General features: G+C 45.3%; 1 pseudogene; it reads right to left on the bottom strand.

The window, feature by feature from the left end:
• Nucleotides 1–9,242: 9,242 nt before the first annotated feature.
• The window catches only part of LOC144769969 (early activation antigen CD69-like), a 107,922-nt pseudogene continuing 99,127 nt past the window's right edge, over nucleotides 9,243–18,037 (bottom strand).

Raw genomic sequence — 18,037 nt, 5'->3', positions numbered from 1 at the left:
TTCCCCACATATCGCACACCAGGGAACACTGCAAACTCGGTCACAAACACACTTTCCTGTAACCTCCCGCGACGTAGCCAGGTGTGAACCTCGCTATCTGTCCATTTCATGGCTATCCCACCAACCACATCAATGCAAAAGGTCACATGACACCCCAAGCAGTGATGTATCTCCCCACCTCCACTATCCTTTTCTATCAAAATTAACAGACTAACATGTTCATTTCTCAAATTCCATATTCAACTATACTAATATACTGCCCAAATAACTGAATAACAAATCTACTACTCAAATTACTTTCATATTTCACTATACTAATTTTCAACACTAATCCTTTATGGGTTCCGGAGTAGCGTGCTACTCGCCAGAAAAGCGCTTCAACACCCATCAGGGGTAGCAAGTGCTATATCAATGCTAATCTTTCTTCCCCTTTTATCCCTCCGCTATCCTTCTCACTCCAAGTAACAGACTAATATCCACCAATGAAATTACCTCATATTTCACCATATTAATTCACCACTAATCCTTTATAGGCTTCCGGAATAGCGTGCATCAACAAGCGATAAATAAATACAAACCTTTGTCTTCCTATCCTTCTGCTATCATTTCATATCCAAATAACTGACTAACCTATCCACCACTTAAAATGTACTTGCATGTTCCACTCTACTGATTCAACACTAATCCTCTAGTAGCGTGCTAGGGGTAGTAAGCGCTATATAAATGCAATTACAATACAATATAATACCTCACTGACACCCCGAAAAATAGACTAATCTCAAATGAGCCCTCCTGCATTTAAATAATTGAAAATGCTGACCTTGCAGATTCACCACAGGCTAGTAGGCAGCCATATTTTTGGGAACCGACAGTCCAGCTCCTGTCTGGGCAAGGAGCAGAAAGATCCCTTCCTGACATTTCAGGAACAGGCTCAGCCTGCTTGACAAAGGACACTGAGCCCCCTACCATGCTTGGCCTCTCCACAGCTGACAGTAAACTTGTGTGGAGTGGTGGCGGTACCTCAGAGAGGCCTGGTGTACTCTGCTGTGCTAAAGTCATTCAGCTTCTAATATACTTCACTAGTGCATCAGTAATATGTTTAGCGCACGCAGACACACTTGTGCCCTCAATGGAAGGCCCCTAGGCATTCAGGGGCAGCTTCAGCAACACTTTGTGCTCGGGCAAGGTCACAAAAAGAGACAAAAGTGTTGATAAACATTTTACTTTCCAGTGCAAATTGTAATTTACCCTCAAATGTAGCCTGTAATGTATGGGCGATGAATTATGGCGGAACGCGCTTGCATCCCGAAGCGGCGGAGAGGCTGGAGGAGCCACTTACGCTTGCCGAGGTGACCGGGGCCATCAGAGACCTGCACTTGGGGAAGTCGCCGGGCCCTGACGGCCTACCGCTTTCCTTTTACCGCCTCTTCCAGGAGCAGCTGGGCCCTTATTTCCTCAGACTCTTTGCTTCCTTTGATGGTGGCCAAGGCCCCTCCCCGGACATGGGGATGGCGGAAATAGCTCTAATCCCTAAGCCCGGGAAAGACGCGGCGCTTTGCTCTTCTTACCGCCCGATTGCGCTGCTAAATACTGATTTTAAAATTTACACGAAGGTGCTGGCTAAGAGACTCGATCCCCATATGCCGGACCTTGTTGACCCTGACCAGGTGGGCTTCATCCGGGGACGTCAAGGGGCTGACAATGTGCGGAGACTGGCGCATTTGGTAGGGAAAGTGCATCACTGGCACATCCCGGCGTGCCTCTTGTCGTTAGACGCTGAGAAGGCGTTTGACCGCGTCGACTGGGGGTTCCTCCGAGCGGCCCTCTGTAAGATGGGAATCGGCCCAAAGATGATTGCCAGGATCATGGCGCCTTATGTGGAGCCGAGAGCGCGGGTCAGGGTGAACGGGAGGTTGACGGAGCCGTTTGCCATTGGTAGGGGTACGAGGCAGGGCTGCCCTCTATCGCCATTGCTGTTCGCCCTGGCGATTGAACCGCTGGCGGACCTGATCAGGCGAAACCCGGACATTTGCGGAGTTCGGATGGGGGGGCAGACCCATAAGGTGGCGTTATACGCTGACGACCTCATCCTCACTTTGACGGAACCGCGACAGTCCTTGCCGGCACTCCATGAGGTGCTCTGCTCCTTTGAGGGCGCCTCTGGCTTGAAAATTAATCACGACAAGTCATGGGTGCTTAATCTCACGATCCCCCAGGCGGACGTCCCTCCCCTGGAGGTGCTATGCCCCTACCGGTGGACGGACCAACACATCCGATACCTCGGCCTCTCCCTGACTCCCTCTTTGGAAGGTTGGTCGGCGCTCAATTGGGCGGAATGTCGAAAAGCTGTTCTCACCGACCTGCAACGGTGGAAACCTCTTATCCCCTCGTGGCTGGGTAGGTTGAACGCAATCAAAATGTCCATCCTGCCTAAAATACTCTATCTGTTCCAATGCCTTCCCACGCCTATCCCTTTGCCGAAGATTAGAGCCTTGCAAAGGGACTGTACTAAATTCATCTGGGGGGGCAAGCGACCCCGCTTCTCTCAGTCACTCCTTATGGCCCCGCGAGATCGAGGTGGGCTGGGTTGCCCGAATCTGGTGGACTATTATTGGGCCGCTCAATTGCGGTTTGTCATCGAGTGGGGCATTAGACAAAGCGAGAAGGGGTGGCTGCATCTGGACCGGGCGGTCACGGGTCGCACGATCTGGAACCTCGCTTGGACTCATAGGGCGGGACGGTCCCCTAGTGCTTATTTGGCGACTCCCACCAGGACGGTATTGGACATATGGGACAAGGTGGCGGTGCGAAAGGGCCTGACGACTTTCCCCTCACCACACACCCCCATTGAAGATAATCCTTGGTTCCCACCGGCTAACCGCACTTCCGCCTTCCGCGGATGGACTCGAGAGGACTGCAAAGTCCTTGCGGATCTCTTTGACGGTGGCTCTGTTAAGACCTTTGCCCACTGTCGGGAGGAGTTCCGCCTTCCCCAGGAGGCTGAATTGCAGTTCCTGCAGTTGCGTCACTGGGCCTTGTCAGACGCGATATACCCCGGGGCCACTCGGGCCTTCACTCCGTTCGAGAGGCTGGCCCGCTCTGGGGTGGGCACGAAGGGTCTGATTTCAAAAATTTATCAGATTCTGCAGCATCCCCCTACTCCCCCTGCTCATTTGTATCAGCAGCGCTGGCAGGAGAATCTGGGTGCTGACATTGACCATGCGCAATGGATCCGCCTCTGGAGGGATGTTCCTAAGGTGTATCGCAGTGTGCCGCAACAAGAAAATGCGTACAAAATAATGACGCAGTGGTACTATACGCCCCAACGCCTACACAGGATGTTCCCCTCCGCACCGCCCGGTTGCTGGAGATGCCATCATGTGCCTGGCGACTTTATGCACATTTGGTGGACCTGCCCCGTGATCGCTATCTTTTGGAAGGAGGTGTTGAGCCACATTCGAGGGGTGCTGAGATTTCCTTTGCCTGATGCTGCTAGCACAATACTGTTGGGACTCAAACCTGTGGACTTGCTGGCCCTGACCCGCAGTGACTGGACCTTGGTGTTGCAAATGGTGGGTGCTGCCAGACAACTTATTGCTCTGTATTGGAAGAAGGTGGAGGCCCCCCCTATGGCTGTGTGGTTTGGCAGACTATGGCATGTCATCACTATGGAGTTACTTTCGGCCCGACTGCAGTCTCGTACGACCCGCTTTGAAAAGGTCTGGCGGCCGCTAGTGGCCTATCTCTGCAAGAGTGAATTTGCTAGGAACCTGCCCCCAGTGCTGCGAGCCTTGCAACTGGTAGAAGATGCGGTGCTCCCCTATACTCCTCGCGACCTGTGACGCCCTCATTGCTCCCCCTGACTCCCTTAGTTCTCTTTCTGCTTTTCCTCTATGCTCCTACTAGCCTCTGCTTTCCTCCTTTGACTGCCTTCTACTAGGCTTCTGGTTGAATGTTGGGCCCCCTGGGCCAGTTGTTTGGTTCTGTTCAGTATGTTTGTATTTACCCGCCTCGCGGGAAGATATATAAGGCGGGGCATCGCTGGACAGTGCTGGACAGCGCTGTTTTAGCCCCCTCCCTATGCACCCTGAGAGGACCTTGATGGTTTTGATGTGCAGATCGGCGTGGATAAATGCGGATGTCAACCCACACGAAGCTCGCATCTTGAGTTCCGCCACGCGGCCGGCCCCTTGCGGGTTGTAGGCTTATCGCTGTGTCAATGTGACCCTTTTTTTTATATGTGTCTCATTCTGAGACTTAATAAAAAAGAAGTTGAAATAAAACTGATGTATTTTAATGGATATTTACAGCATTTTTGTTAAGTTGTCTGGTCACAGTGAAGCTCAGTAAATTCCACAAACAGCAGAAAATTCGAAAATCCGTGTCCTGAGTTGTATCCACTGCGGAAAATATTTTTCCAAATTAGCAGAAAACATGTGGACTCATCTCACAGACGCCCCAAGATGGCGACCTGGCTAATTGTGCAACGGCACGTCTCCAAGTGTCATGATTGACAGATACAGTCAACCAATGGGCAATGAATGTGCTGAATAACAAAGCAACTTCTATCAAAAGCAAGATCCCTTTGGGCTCCTTAAGCATCCATAGACACAAATTTATCTTTCATACACATCACTTTCAAGCATCAACTCTTCCACTTATCAACACCAAATCAAAACCAAAACAGTAATATAAAAAATATACTGCATATTTTATTATTCACGATCCTGATAGGACTCAATGGTTAAAAACAGTTTATATATAAAAACATCAAAGATCTATACTTCAATTATAACAATTCACATTGAAAAGTATTCCATAAAGATGATAATCTGGGAGCAAAAAACATACAAAATACTAAAGACTTATTAAGTCAAACCAGCAATCCAGGTCCATATCCTTCCTAGTTGATAGCCAAGGTTTATCCCTTTGTTGTATTGTTGTTCTATTCAACAACCTGACGAAACTTGGGTGCTCAATCAAAACAGAGCGACGCATTTTGGTGGTCTAGTACGGATCACCACCTTCTTCAGGCTTTTTATTTATGTTTCAGTGTCTCCCAATATTTATTTATTTTTATTTATTTATTTATTTCATTTCTAAAGCGCTCTGTCACCTAACATGCATCCTGGCTCTGGCAAACCCAGAGTACATAGTGGGGAACGTGCAAAAGAGCGACGGGGGGGAATCGCCCAGAAAACAACCCCTAGATTTTCGGAAACAACCATGTTTTTAGTCTCCTTTTGAAGAGAAGGAGATCACTAACTTGTCTCAGTTCCAGAGGGAGCCCATTCCAAAGTCTGGCAGCGGCGACCATGAAGGTTCTGCCACCCGCTTTGACTTTCCTGAACCTCGAGGTCTTGACTAATCTCGCCGAAGCGGAACTGAGGTTTCTGGCTGGACTATAACACTCGAATTTCCTCTGCAAAGAGACAGGACCCAGCCCATGCAGGGCTTTAAACACTAGGCAGAGGGACTTAAACTGAATTCTCTGCCCCAGCAGGAGCCAATTAAGTTCTGCCAGGGCCCGAGAGGGAGAGGACCTTCTAGGCCAGCCCATGGCAAGTTTGGCTGCCGTGGACTGAATCCTACGAAGTCTATCCAAAAGAAATGTTGGAGATTCTAACAGAAGGGCATTGCAATAATCCAATCTTCTCAAGACTGTACTCTGTGCAACTAATGCCCGTGCCAATACAATCTAAAAACACATTACACAGAACAATTACTATTCAATTAACATTATTTGATCATAAACACCTTTCATATAATATTACATCCCTAATCCAATAAAAAGTTTTTTTTAAAGACATTATGCTAAAAAACACATACTAAACAATTAATTTGTTGCATGCTATAAAAATATGTACATTATAGTTTTGGTTCACACACTGGTGTTTGAAAAGGTCGGTTATCGCTTATTCACTCTCTAAGCATACATGCCCACTCATACCTTCTTAAATATAATTCTATTGCCCTATTAGCAAGCTGTCGCTAACAGCAGTTAGCGACAGCTTTTAGGCGATAGCGAGGGGTTTGGGGCCCGCTTTGCATGTCAGCGATATTTATCGCTAATGACATGCAAAGTAGGCCTACCCAACCTGAAAGCAGTCGCTAACATCGCTATCACCTACTATCAACGCAGGCGTAGCGATGGAAATATTTGCGCTAAGCGCGAATATCTCCAAAACCTAACGCCTGCTCAGACCAGTTCTTAGCCTGTATATCCAATGGGAGGTGGATATTCAGGCTAAGTCCCTGTTAGCGATAATGCATGAATATCGTTGGATTTACAGCGATATTCACGCATTTCGCCGCTATCGCCGGAAATTTTATCGCTTAAGAGATAAACGGTGCTAATAGCACGTTATCTCTGCGATAAAATCCGGCGAGGCTCAGCGATAAAAAAAATTTTGCTAAGCCTATTTAGCAATAAATATCGCTAGTTGTTGATAATATGCCCCAAAGCATCTAATTAGAAAGGGGAAACTATTGCCTTCTTAATCAGCGGTAGTTGCCTTTATATCTATGAAAAAACCCGCAGTATAAAAAGGCGCAAATACGTCCGCCATGCCATATAAAACAGAAATAGCCTCAGGGGGTTTCTTTTCCCCAAGGTCTGTACCCACCCGGTATAGTAGTGCGATGATACATATCGAGAACAAGGGAAGTGTCTTCTCCTCTGCTCACGCTGACTGTTTAATCTCTCAAATTCTCGTAAGTGAAGAAAAGTGGGTGCACAAGCGTTCCCCCCCCCTTACAGGGCAACAATAACAACTATTAAGTCAACCTCTTATTTAATATTTTAGTTACTGTTTAACCTTCATTAGTGACCCACTGCTCACCACTATACATTTAAAATTTCTTTTCTGATTTGCAGTTTAAAAACACGAACTCAAACCGGGCCAAGTTCAACTCGTACCCTGTATTTAACAAGAAAAACGACGGTCAGTTGTCCTTACTTCACTTTAACTTTAAAAAAACTACTTGTCACAGTATTATAAAACTAACATTATACCTGCATTACAATCCGAATTTCAAAAGGCCACAGGACCGATGGCGCACAGGACGGTGTCTTTTTAGTGGCAATAAAGCTTCCCCGTAATTTTCTCACTGTTGTTTAAGGCTAGTAATTTTCAGAACATGAAGATGTCTATACGGAGAAAGGGAACATATATAAGCTTGGCTCCAACTCCATTTAAAAAAAGTTAGGGGCATATTATCAACAACTAGCGATATTTATCGCTAAAGAAGCTTAGCGACTTTTTTTTTTTATCGCCAAGCATCGCCGGATTTTATCGCAGAGAGAACGTGCTATTAGCAATATTAATCTCCAATGCGATAAAATATACGGCGATAGCGGCGAAATCCGTGAATATCTCTGGAAAACCAGCGATATTCAGGCATTAACGCCAATAGGGTCTTAACCTGAATATCCAACTCCCACTGGATATACAGGTTAAGAAGTGGTCTGAGCAGGCGTTAGTTTTCAGCGATATTCGCGCTTAGCTCAATTTTTTTTATCGCTACGCCTGCCTTGCTAATAGGCGAAAGCGACTGCTTTCAGTTGCTAAATGGTTGGGTACGCCCACTTTGCATGTCATTAGCGATAAATATCGCTGACCTGCAAAGCGGGCCCCAAACCGCTCGCTAGCACCTAAAAGCTGTCGCTAACTGATGTTAGCGACAGCTTGCTAATAGGGCGATGAAATTATCATCGCTTTGCGGACGAAAACAGCCGCAAAATTGGCGAGAATTTAATTTCGCCTGCCTTGATAATATGCCGCATAGTTCGCCCAAAGTTTACCGGGACCAAACGAGTCCCCTGACGTGCTCCTTCCTTCTGTCATAACAAAGCAACAAATGGCTAAGGCGGGCTCTGCGGTCCTCAGATGTAGAGCGGACATGAACTCTGGGGACAGCCGAAGCAGCCTCGTCCAAACTACTAATGGTAGTAATAAAGATCTATATTCCGTTCGATGCTCACAGCTGCAACTTTATAACAAGCATGTGAAATGCAATAGGTCTCGCATTTACGAGAGATTGAGCCTTTGGCATTGCAAATTACAATGCATTTTATTTATGTTTTTTTTAAACAAACAAAGGGCATTGCCATTTACAATGCCAATAGCATGAACTTTTGCATATGCGAGACTATTGCATTGCAAATGTTAGGAGAGAGCGTGTCCTACCCTTTTCTGTCGGCAAGAGCAGGCAGGACAACGGTCGTTGAGAAAATAGTGCTCGGGGGCTGTAATTAAAAGGTGCCCAGCAACAACACAGGTAACAGGGGGTGTCCTCATGGGAGGTTACAAAATAGGAAAAGGTGCTATTAAGGAGGGACTACTAAGCCTATTGACCAATGAAAAGCCACAGTTTACAATACACAATGACACAAGCCAATGAAAAAACTGGGCAGAGTGGGCAGAGCTTCACGTCCAGACCCTAATACAGCATGCCTTGCTCCCGGGCTAGACCTAAAAAGCTGACCTAAGCGCGGTGGCGTGCTTGCTTTCACAGCCAGTCCCCTGCTTTGTTCCCAACACACAATATCGCAAGCGGCCCGTCTAGCCATCTTATTTCACTTCATAACTCACTTAATAGATGGGTCATTACACTGTTGGCGTTGTCCCTTCATATCCTGTACATTGAAAGCTGCTATAAACATGCATTGGCAATGCCAATCCGTCTTACTTGTACATAAAGGTAAGCGTGACCTATTGGCATTGCCAATATCTGTTAGACACTTTGATTTGGGTCATTCAATACTAAGTGCTTTGCTTCACTGCATCCTTCAAAGGGTGTGAGACATAGGAGAGCGGTGTCCTCGAGTCTTCTCTTCCTCTGTGTGCCCCACCTGCAGCACTTCTCCCCGCCTGCACCCCAACCTGCACTCACTGGCTCCTCCCAGGCCTGGACCCTGCTCCATTTGTTTGCAGCTAGGCTTGCACTCTATAAATACAAATACCCCTACACAGGAGGCTGGAAAGTATGCTAGGCCTATACAGTATGTAGATTCACAGTTTAGGAAAAGGCTTAAAACACATATGAAATAAACAAACACAAATAAGATAAATATTAAGCACAACAATATAAAAAATATAACGTCACTGAAAATGACGTCACTGGCATTAACCGTCTTCGAGAGCAGTTAAAGGATCCAGTCTCTGTTCCTTAGAAGGGATTCCCATCAGTGCTGTGAAAGTGTATACAAAGGGGCTGATCTGATAGATGTACATGTGCTGTCAGTGTCCATCCTTTGTGCAGATCCAGTGCCTTGAAGTCGCGCAGTCCAGCGCGCCGAGCCTTTCAGCGTTCAAGTAGGCGCAGTCCAGGCCGGGGCCGCTGTTCTTTAACTGGATACTGAGGGAAGAACAGAAACACATCAGGATTGGTTCTGAACCATCAGTCGCTCATTGAAGACCAGTGGATTCTAGATATTTCTGCTTCTTTCGTTGTGAACATTTTCTGCGCGTTCGGGATACACAGGACAGCAGGAAATACAGTGTGAGTGAGTGTGAGTGTGTGTGAGAAAGCCACATGCATGTGTAAATGAATGAATGAATACGATTATAAGTAACTACAGGGAATTCTGGGGCCAGGATGCTACAGCTTGCTGCAACTCTCTAGGTGGGTGCACCCCTCCACCCCACTGCTGCTCCCCCCTCAGCCATCCATGGACCCAGTCATTCACTCATTCATCCTTCCATGCACTCGGACACTCGTCCAGTTTTCCCTCCATGCACTCATTCTCCCATTCATACATGGATGTATGCAGACACCCTTTCATCCACCCATGGACTCCGACACTCACCCTTACATCCATTCATCCACGGACACATTTTCTCATTAACTCATCCTGCGTTCGCTCATCCACGCAAACACACCTGTGAACCAATGAAAAAGCAGTTCCGAGGCTTCAAAGAAGCTGGATGAGTTGGCTATGACAATGCTTGTTTAATAAAGTGGTGCCAGATCCACCCGGATGTCGCAATTTGGAAAGAAAATGGTGAAATCAGCAGTTTTGTAAAAAGGGCGCACTTTATACAAAACGGCTGCGAAATTTGGAGAATGCGATCTGATATATAAAAAAAATTGTTGGCGACGCTGACAAAGGATCGTGAAAACATACTTAACAGATATTATCGCCTCTCAATTCCCAACTTTTTGGAAATTAGGGCATCTTGCGGTCATCTTCTGGGTGTCCACCGACACAGATCAAGGCTGGGCACCGGGCTGGCACTGCTGCTCCGGGTAACATGGCCGTAGGTAGGCTTGTTCATCCTCCACCTTATTACGGCAGATCCAAGACCTGCTGACCTTCAGGTGGATACTCAAGACCTGGCTGTTCGATCAGTAGCAGCCCCCTCCTCCCCCCTCCCCCCCAAGCGCCTTGAGACCCTCGCGGGTATGTAGTGCCCTCTACAAATGATTGATTGATTGACTCACCGGTAACATCTCTTTCAAAATTTGAGTCTCTGAGACTGTCTGTAACCCAGCAGCTTTCTCTTCTAATATATCTTCTTCTGTTTCTGATTTGTCTACTTGATTGCTATCTTTTTCTCCTGATGCTAGAGCTTCTCACATCTATAATTTCCTTTAATTCCTCTTATCTCCCCGTCCCAAAAGTAAGATTGTCCCAGTAAAAGCACAGCAGACTTGCAAAGAAGTGGTTACCTGTCCTATTAAAAGTATGGCAGTACAGCAGAAGAGTGCCAGGACTGTCCCAATGAACATATACCGTCTATGTGGCAATAGCATAGTGTTGCCAATCAATATAATATACAAGTGGCAGCCTTCCTGAAAGTGCAAGTAGTGTCCCACTTTAGGTGTAAATAGCTCCAATGGAAAGTGCTGGTACTCTTCGTCCTTCATGTAACAGCTCTGCTGAGAAGTGCTGGTACTCTTCATTCTTCATGTAACAGCTCTGCTGAGAAGTGCTGGTACTCTTCATTCTTCATGTAACAGCTCTGCTGAGAAGTGCTGGTACTCTTCATTCTTCATGTAACAGCTCTGCTGAGAAGTGCTGGTACTCTTCATTCTTCATGTAACAGCTCTGCTGAGAAGTGCTGGTACTCTTCATCCTTCATATCCCAGCTCTGCTGAGAAGTGCTGGTAGGATGCCTGATTAATAGCAAACCAGGTCATAAGTGCTGCTACGTGCAGGACAAAGATATCCGTTCTGCTGAGAAGTGCTGGCATTATGTATGATCAATTTAGAAAACCTGGTCTAAGTGCTTGTACTGTGCATTATAAGGATTGTAGTCCTTCTGTGAAGTGCTGCTAGTAGGCTTGATTAATATTTCATACTTGGTCAGAAGTGCTGCCGCTGTGCAGTGCAAAGATATCAGTTCTGCTGAGAAGTGCCGGCATTATGTATGATCAATATAGCAAAGCTTGGCGAAGTGCTGGTACTGTGCATTAGAAGGACAGTAGCTGTGCTGAGAAGTGCTGGTAGTATGCGTGATTGATATCCAAACCTGATGAGAAGTGCTGGCAGTGTACATGTGAACTACATAAAGGAGGTACAAGGGAGATAGACATGCTAAGATGTACTGGTAAATGTGTTAAAGAAACGTGAAGCTACCTTCAGCGATGACCCCACAGCCCTGGGCCCCAAATAACAATGCACCCCTCCCCCCCACACTCCCCCTTACACCGAGATGGTGAGCGCACAAGGGGGCATATTATCAAGGAACGGCGTTAAAATTATCGCCGCTTTATCGACAGTAAACTGCCGCTAATACGGCGATAATGGGCTTGATAATATGCCCTTAAGAATTCCCATAGAAGCCCAGGTTCACACCAGAACGCTGACTTCTATTGGAATTCTCAAGGTCAAAAGTGTTCTTTTTGCAGTTTGATCGCTGAGTGGGATGCTTGTGGTTGTTAACCATCTTTGAGACCTGTCCGTCGGGGACTTTCCTGACGCGGAAGTGGATATCAGCTTTAAAGTTTGCGTACAGAACGTTTAGTGCCGATGACAAATGCATATGTTCTACTATTAATGACTTGCTGGTGTGATGGAAACACAGTTTTGATTGAAGCTCAAATGAAACACATGTTGAGACCCACCTCGAGCCTGAAGCTACAGACGTGCTCATGCCAGCTGCCGTTTATTTATCGAAAAGAGTAGTCACTTTCACTGACATCCCTGTCTTGAGACAGGCACCCTACATTTCTGTTGTATGTTGCATGAGAAAGAAGGCAAACCCTACCTACTTGTTCACCAGTCTGTGGTACGAGAACTGCACTTCTTAGACAATATTTTCTGTCATTTAGAGCTGGAAAACCTGGAAGTTGTCATTTCAAAACATTGTGACGTGTATGGCCCGATGCAGTGCTTACTTAATTTGAGCTGGTGGCTTCCGGTGCTTGGCACCACACTTTATTGTCAACACTGGCTCTTATAAGAGCCTACCACATGGTGGCGATCTTTGTTTGATTTTGCAACGAGCACAACAACAGTTGTTCAATAATTAAATATACATTAAAATCTCGAATACCTACCACCCAAAGCTATAAGAATAGCTTGGGCGGCATGTGTTAGTCATTTGTAATGTAAGTCTGAATTGTCACACGTGTATGAGTGTGATGCTAAGTTGTGATTCAGAAAGTTGCAGAACCTCTTAAGACTCTAAGGGCCACATGTATGAAATAAGTATTTTGCCATTACCAAATAGCGATTTTTACTGAATCACTATTTGGTAATCGCAAAATGCTATGCATGTAGGAATCGCCAAAGATTTTGCGATTTCTTTATATTACCCAATCTAGATTCGGTAAATAACAAATCACTATAAGGTAATATGACTCCATTGGTTCCTATGGGCCTACAGGCCCATCGGCACAAATGGTTTTGCATTAGCTAATTTGCGAATGCAAAGCCAAGCGTGCCCAGGGGCCTAAGGCCCTCCTGAAGCACATCAAAAGAAGAAGGTGTGCACATGTAAAGCACACACATGCCCTAGGGGTATGTGTGCAGTACATAGCACTTGGAAAGGTGCAGTTTTCTGCATGTTTTACAATTCGCATTTAGGAAAGGCTTCTTACATGTGCATTAGGGGATCGCAAATTGAGATTACCTGTTTGGTATCGAAATTTAGGTAATCACAAAAAATTGCGATTACCTAAATTGTGAATCCTAAAGCCTTTCAAACATAAGGAAAGGCCATTTTGCATTTGCAAACTGCCGAATTTAGCGATTCGCACTGTTTGCAAATGCAAACGTACTTTGATACATGTGGCCCTAAATTACTTTTCTGTTTGTTTTGTACATTGCAAAACATTCTTTTGGAATCGCAAACTGTGTGATTTTGTAAACCGCAGGGTTTACGAATGTAAAAGCGTTTGATACAATGAACCAGCGCAGTAATATTTTCAAGTGTCGCCCTCACTACACAAGTATAGTGGAGGAAAATACATTTTACAAAAGAACAAAATGGGAAGATATACAACTTTTTAAGAACAACAAACTTAATTTTGCCAAAAGATTGGGAATGAAGGTAAAGTAAAGCAAGCCTTAAGAGAAGGTGAAACTGATCTGAAAATCTCATCTCTCATCAACACAATGTGCCAGACCTTGACTCCTGCAACCCCTTTATATGCAGAAAGGTCAGATGATAGTTTCCTTTTTTCCTATTAGTAATAATTTCCTTGACTCTATGTCAAGGAGAGATATCTCCTGCGCGCACTCTGCTCCTCTCACTTTTGGTTTCACGTACATCCCTGCCTTGCTGAATCCTAGATTCATCGTATTGCTGCAACCACCCGCTTGCAGGGTCTTGGAACGACGTGAGAAACATATATACAGATATGAACCAAGTCAGAAGAATACCAACTATACAGTTCTGGTCTTCCTATCAAGAAATAGGTGCATTCTGGGACTTGTAGTCTTCACTTGAGCCAACCGGCCTGGTAAATATTTGTTAAAGAAAACTCAAGAACCGGATACGCGGTGCACTCCTGATAAGGAGTGATCACCACACCCAATATGAAATACTTTTGCCTGACTCTCTGAAAGATTTCAGCCACTTGCCCCAGTCCACCCTTTAAAAGAAACTGGGCAAACATGCAGAGGCGTAACGCAAATAATGCACCCCCCTCTTCAGAATGCGATGAGAGGCCCCGAATCTAACATATCTCAGATATACATTAGCAGTGAAATAAATTGGCAGTTGGCCTTGTTATGGAGATAAAAATGGCTGAACAAAAAAATTATTATTAAAAGGAGACCAGATTAATCATGAGGTCAGAGTACTAAAGTTTCCTAGATCCATGCGTGAGGAGCTATTCCAGTCCAGCTTTTTGTTTGGCATTCTGGGAATTGTAGTCCTGTTTATGCCATTAAAAATTCAGCACTGCTAGTCCCTAAATGCAAAGGAAACTAGAATTTGCAATGCAATAGGTCTTGCATTAGTGAAAGGTTGAGCTATTGGCTTTGCTAATAATAATGCAACATCAATAGCTCAAACGTTCAGTAATGCGAGAGCTATTGCATTACAAATCAATCAGGGCACTTGCGCTTTAGCTTCAAACATCTTAAGCTAAAGCACATGTGCAGCGATTGCTTAAAATGTAAAGAAACTGAAAAAATGCATATGTTTTTCTGCTTCTTTAATTTTGAAGCAATGGCTGCCCCCGCGCTTTAGCTTAAGATGTTTAAAGCTAAAGCGTGGGTGCTGCCATTTTAACAAAGTAAATAAACAGAAAAAAAGGCAAGCAGCCACTTTCGGCACCCAAATAACAAAAGAAAGGCACATGCGCTATTCTGTTAGCTGAAATGTGCTGCACTGGGTACATAAAAAAGCATAGCCGGAGAGCGTGTTCAGACTGCAACAGCAGGCAGGAGAAAGCCATGTAAGAAAATAGTGCTCAGAAGCTGTAATTAAAAGGTTCTGAGTTACAACACATGTAACAGGGGGTGTCCTCATGGGTGGTTACAAGACAGTACTAAGAAGGGACAACTAAGCCTATTGACCAGTAAAAAGCTACCATTTACAAAGGACAGTGACAGGAGGCAATTAAAAAGATGGGTATAAAGCGGGCAGAGTTTTTTGCCCATATCCTGAATACGGTACAAAAGGGGGTGGTGATGGACGGAGCATCCGAACCAATCAAACACTCACACCCAGTCAACAGATCTGGCTTTAATCCATCACCGTTCTTTAGCCCACTCTGCCACCCCAGTTCAGACATGGCCATATGCAAATCAGTCTGACCCTGTGCCTCATGGGAACAGTCCAGCCCGCACTGCCAAGCCATGCCTTCCCTGGACTGGAAACAAGCTTTTGTTTGATTGGTTCAGATGCTCCATCCATCACCACCCCCTTTTGTACCATATCCTGAATACAGCATGTCTCGAAGAGACAGCGCAAGCGCTGCCTAGGCGAGACCTAAAAACGTGGACCAGAAGATCTAATAACACCTGGGGCCTGGGAAACAGGAGAGTTAAAACCGGTAGCAGCTTTTAAAGACCAGGCCCTTGCAGTGTGTGCGTCAAAAGTTACTGAACTCCACCAGCTGAGTTCAGTCGTCACCCATGCCCGCCACTGCTGTCCTTTTCACTGCCCTCCACTGCTGCCGCCAACTGCTGCCCCGCCGTTGCGGTCCTCCTCGCTGCTTGCCACTACTACCCGCCACTGCTGCCTTCCACTGCTTCCCGGCCATTGCTGCCCTCTTCTCGACTCACAGATCTCTCGGGCAATGCTTTGTCTCTCTGAATGGGGGGACCTTAGCAGGTGCTAATGGGGCGCCGATGGGGTGGTCAAGTCTACGCTGGGATGGGCCAAGCTGTTAGGAGAGGGAAGGATGATAAACATCATTCATGATGGCGGACACTCCCAACCCCTGATACGGAATGAGAATGCCACAGCTGGAGGGGACTGACTGTGTATTGTTTACAAAACTGGGGGGAACAATAGGGGTTTGAAAAAAGCAATACCACCTGCTTGATTTCTTTAGCAATGTATCAAGATTTATTCTCTTTTAAATTATTTTTTGCTTTGTTTTTTGTGAGTGCAAGGAGAAGCAAACAGTTTCATATATACAGTAAGTACAAAAAGTAAATATTTCAGACATTCAATCAATCATGGCCGTCCAGTCATACACAAACATTCATACATAAAACACCATAGTCAGTGAACAAAAAGAAACAAGAAAATCCAAATGGAACCACGTATTGGTCAAAACATAGATTGGAGAGAATCCCTTGGGATAATGCAGTTTTTTTCAATCCTTTAGGTGTATTTACACGGGGAAAGTCATTCTCACAACAAACTTAAAGATGATCGATCTTTAGAACAGCAAATAAGGACCAAATACGGGGGTAGAGTGGTCGACGCGTTTCAAACCCCACTTGTTAGGGGGGTTCTCCTCAGGACCAATTGGTTCTGCAAAAGTAAAAAGAGACGAACTTAGGGGGGGAGTGTTCAGACACGATTAAAACTGAGAGACTCAAAACCCAGTGGGAGCCACATCCTACCTTAGCCAATGAACCAAAGAGTCATCAATATTCAAAGAGCGGCAGATCAAGATGGTAAAAAGTAGAATGCTGACAGTGGCTAGAAGCAAAAAGAAATACGTGTGCAGTTTTAATATCAAGCACTCGCTATGCCTCATTCAAACTTTGTGTCCCTAAGCGGGATTCTTACCTGCGCTTCAACCGGCTTAACGCTTGCCGGAGATTCCCTGCTCGTCCTTCAATCTGGGGGACGGTGTAAATTTGCTGAAAAAAGAACGGAGGGGGGCATAAGTCTGAGTGGTGAGAACACTTGCGATGTTATCTAGCTAAAACGAGAGTCTAGGGACGTACCGATGGAAAGCAGGCGTCTGTCCTTGTTTCCAAAACGCGAGTGGCGGAGTAAACGCTGCCGTCTGGAAGGGCAACTTCCTGTTAAATAGCCCCATGGCAGTATGGGACATGTAGTTTTTAAATTCCGCCAGGAACTACAAATTCGGAGGATAACGAAGGTATCTGGACTGAGCAAATAAATTTAGCTGGGATTTCTGTAAATTTCAGCAATCTCATTAAGGCCTTTGGACGCTGTATTAAATTTCATAATGAGCAGAGCCTCACGTTGGGACAATCTCGCGTCCATGTCTCCTCCTCTCGGATCCTTCTCGATTTTCGAGAGTACTGTCCATTTCAGGTCAGATTGCTCATGTTTCATCCTGGACCAATGGTTGACCAGTGGGGCATTTTCAACCCCTTTCCTGATCCTAGATTTGTGCTGAGTGATCCTGTGTCGGACTTCCTGTGTAGTTTTACCAATATACACCAGAGGGCACGGGCAAACAATGGCATAGACTACATTTTTGCTTTTACAATTTGTAAACGTTTCATGTTTCCAATAGATGTTATTCATACTAAAAACAGATTCTTCAATAGTTACATCGCAACAAGTGCAAGTTCCGCACTTGTGATGGCCCTTGGTTGGTGGAAGTCCGAATAGGCTTTGCAAAGTAGGTGCCTTAGTTGTAGGAAGGGCAGCTCTGATTACATGATTGGCTATGCTCTTTTCTTTTTTGTAAGCAAATAGAGGGGGGGACATAAAGTCCTCATGGAGATCTTTAAGTAAATGCCAATTGGAAAGAATCAATTTTTTGTATGGATTGGCTGCTGGGCAGAATGTAGTAACGCATACAATTCTTTTGAGATCTTTTTTGACTTTCTTTTCCAATAGGGTTTCTCTAGGAGTCCACCAGGCTCTTTTAAGGGAGTTCCTTAAAAGTTTTTTGGGGTAACCCCTTTGCATGAGACGTTCTTTCAGCTCGCCAGCATGTTTGAAGTATTCCTCCTTATTAGAACAATTACGACGAATTCGTAAAAATTGTCCATAAGGAAGGTTTTGTTTCAAATTGCGTGGATGGTTGCTAGTATAATGTAACGCCTTATTTCTATCAGATGGTTTTCGAAATAGGGTGGTAGTAAGTCCCTGTGTTGTGGATTCCACTTTAACGTCCAAAAATGTTATGGACTCATTTGAAGCTGTAGCTGAAAATTGAATATCAGTAGATCTTGAGTTCAGCCATTCGATGA

This window comes from Lissotriton helveticus, chromosome 7 (assembly GCF_964261635.1).
Source record: "Lissotriton helveticus chromosome 7, aLisHel1.1, whole genome shotgun sequence".
Taxonomy (NCBI): domain Eukaryota; kingdom Metazoa; phylum Chordata; class Amphibia; order Caudata; family Salamandridae; genus Lissotriton; species Lissotriton helveticus.
This window is presented reverse-complemented; position numbering and strand designations above follow the sequence as displayed.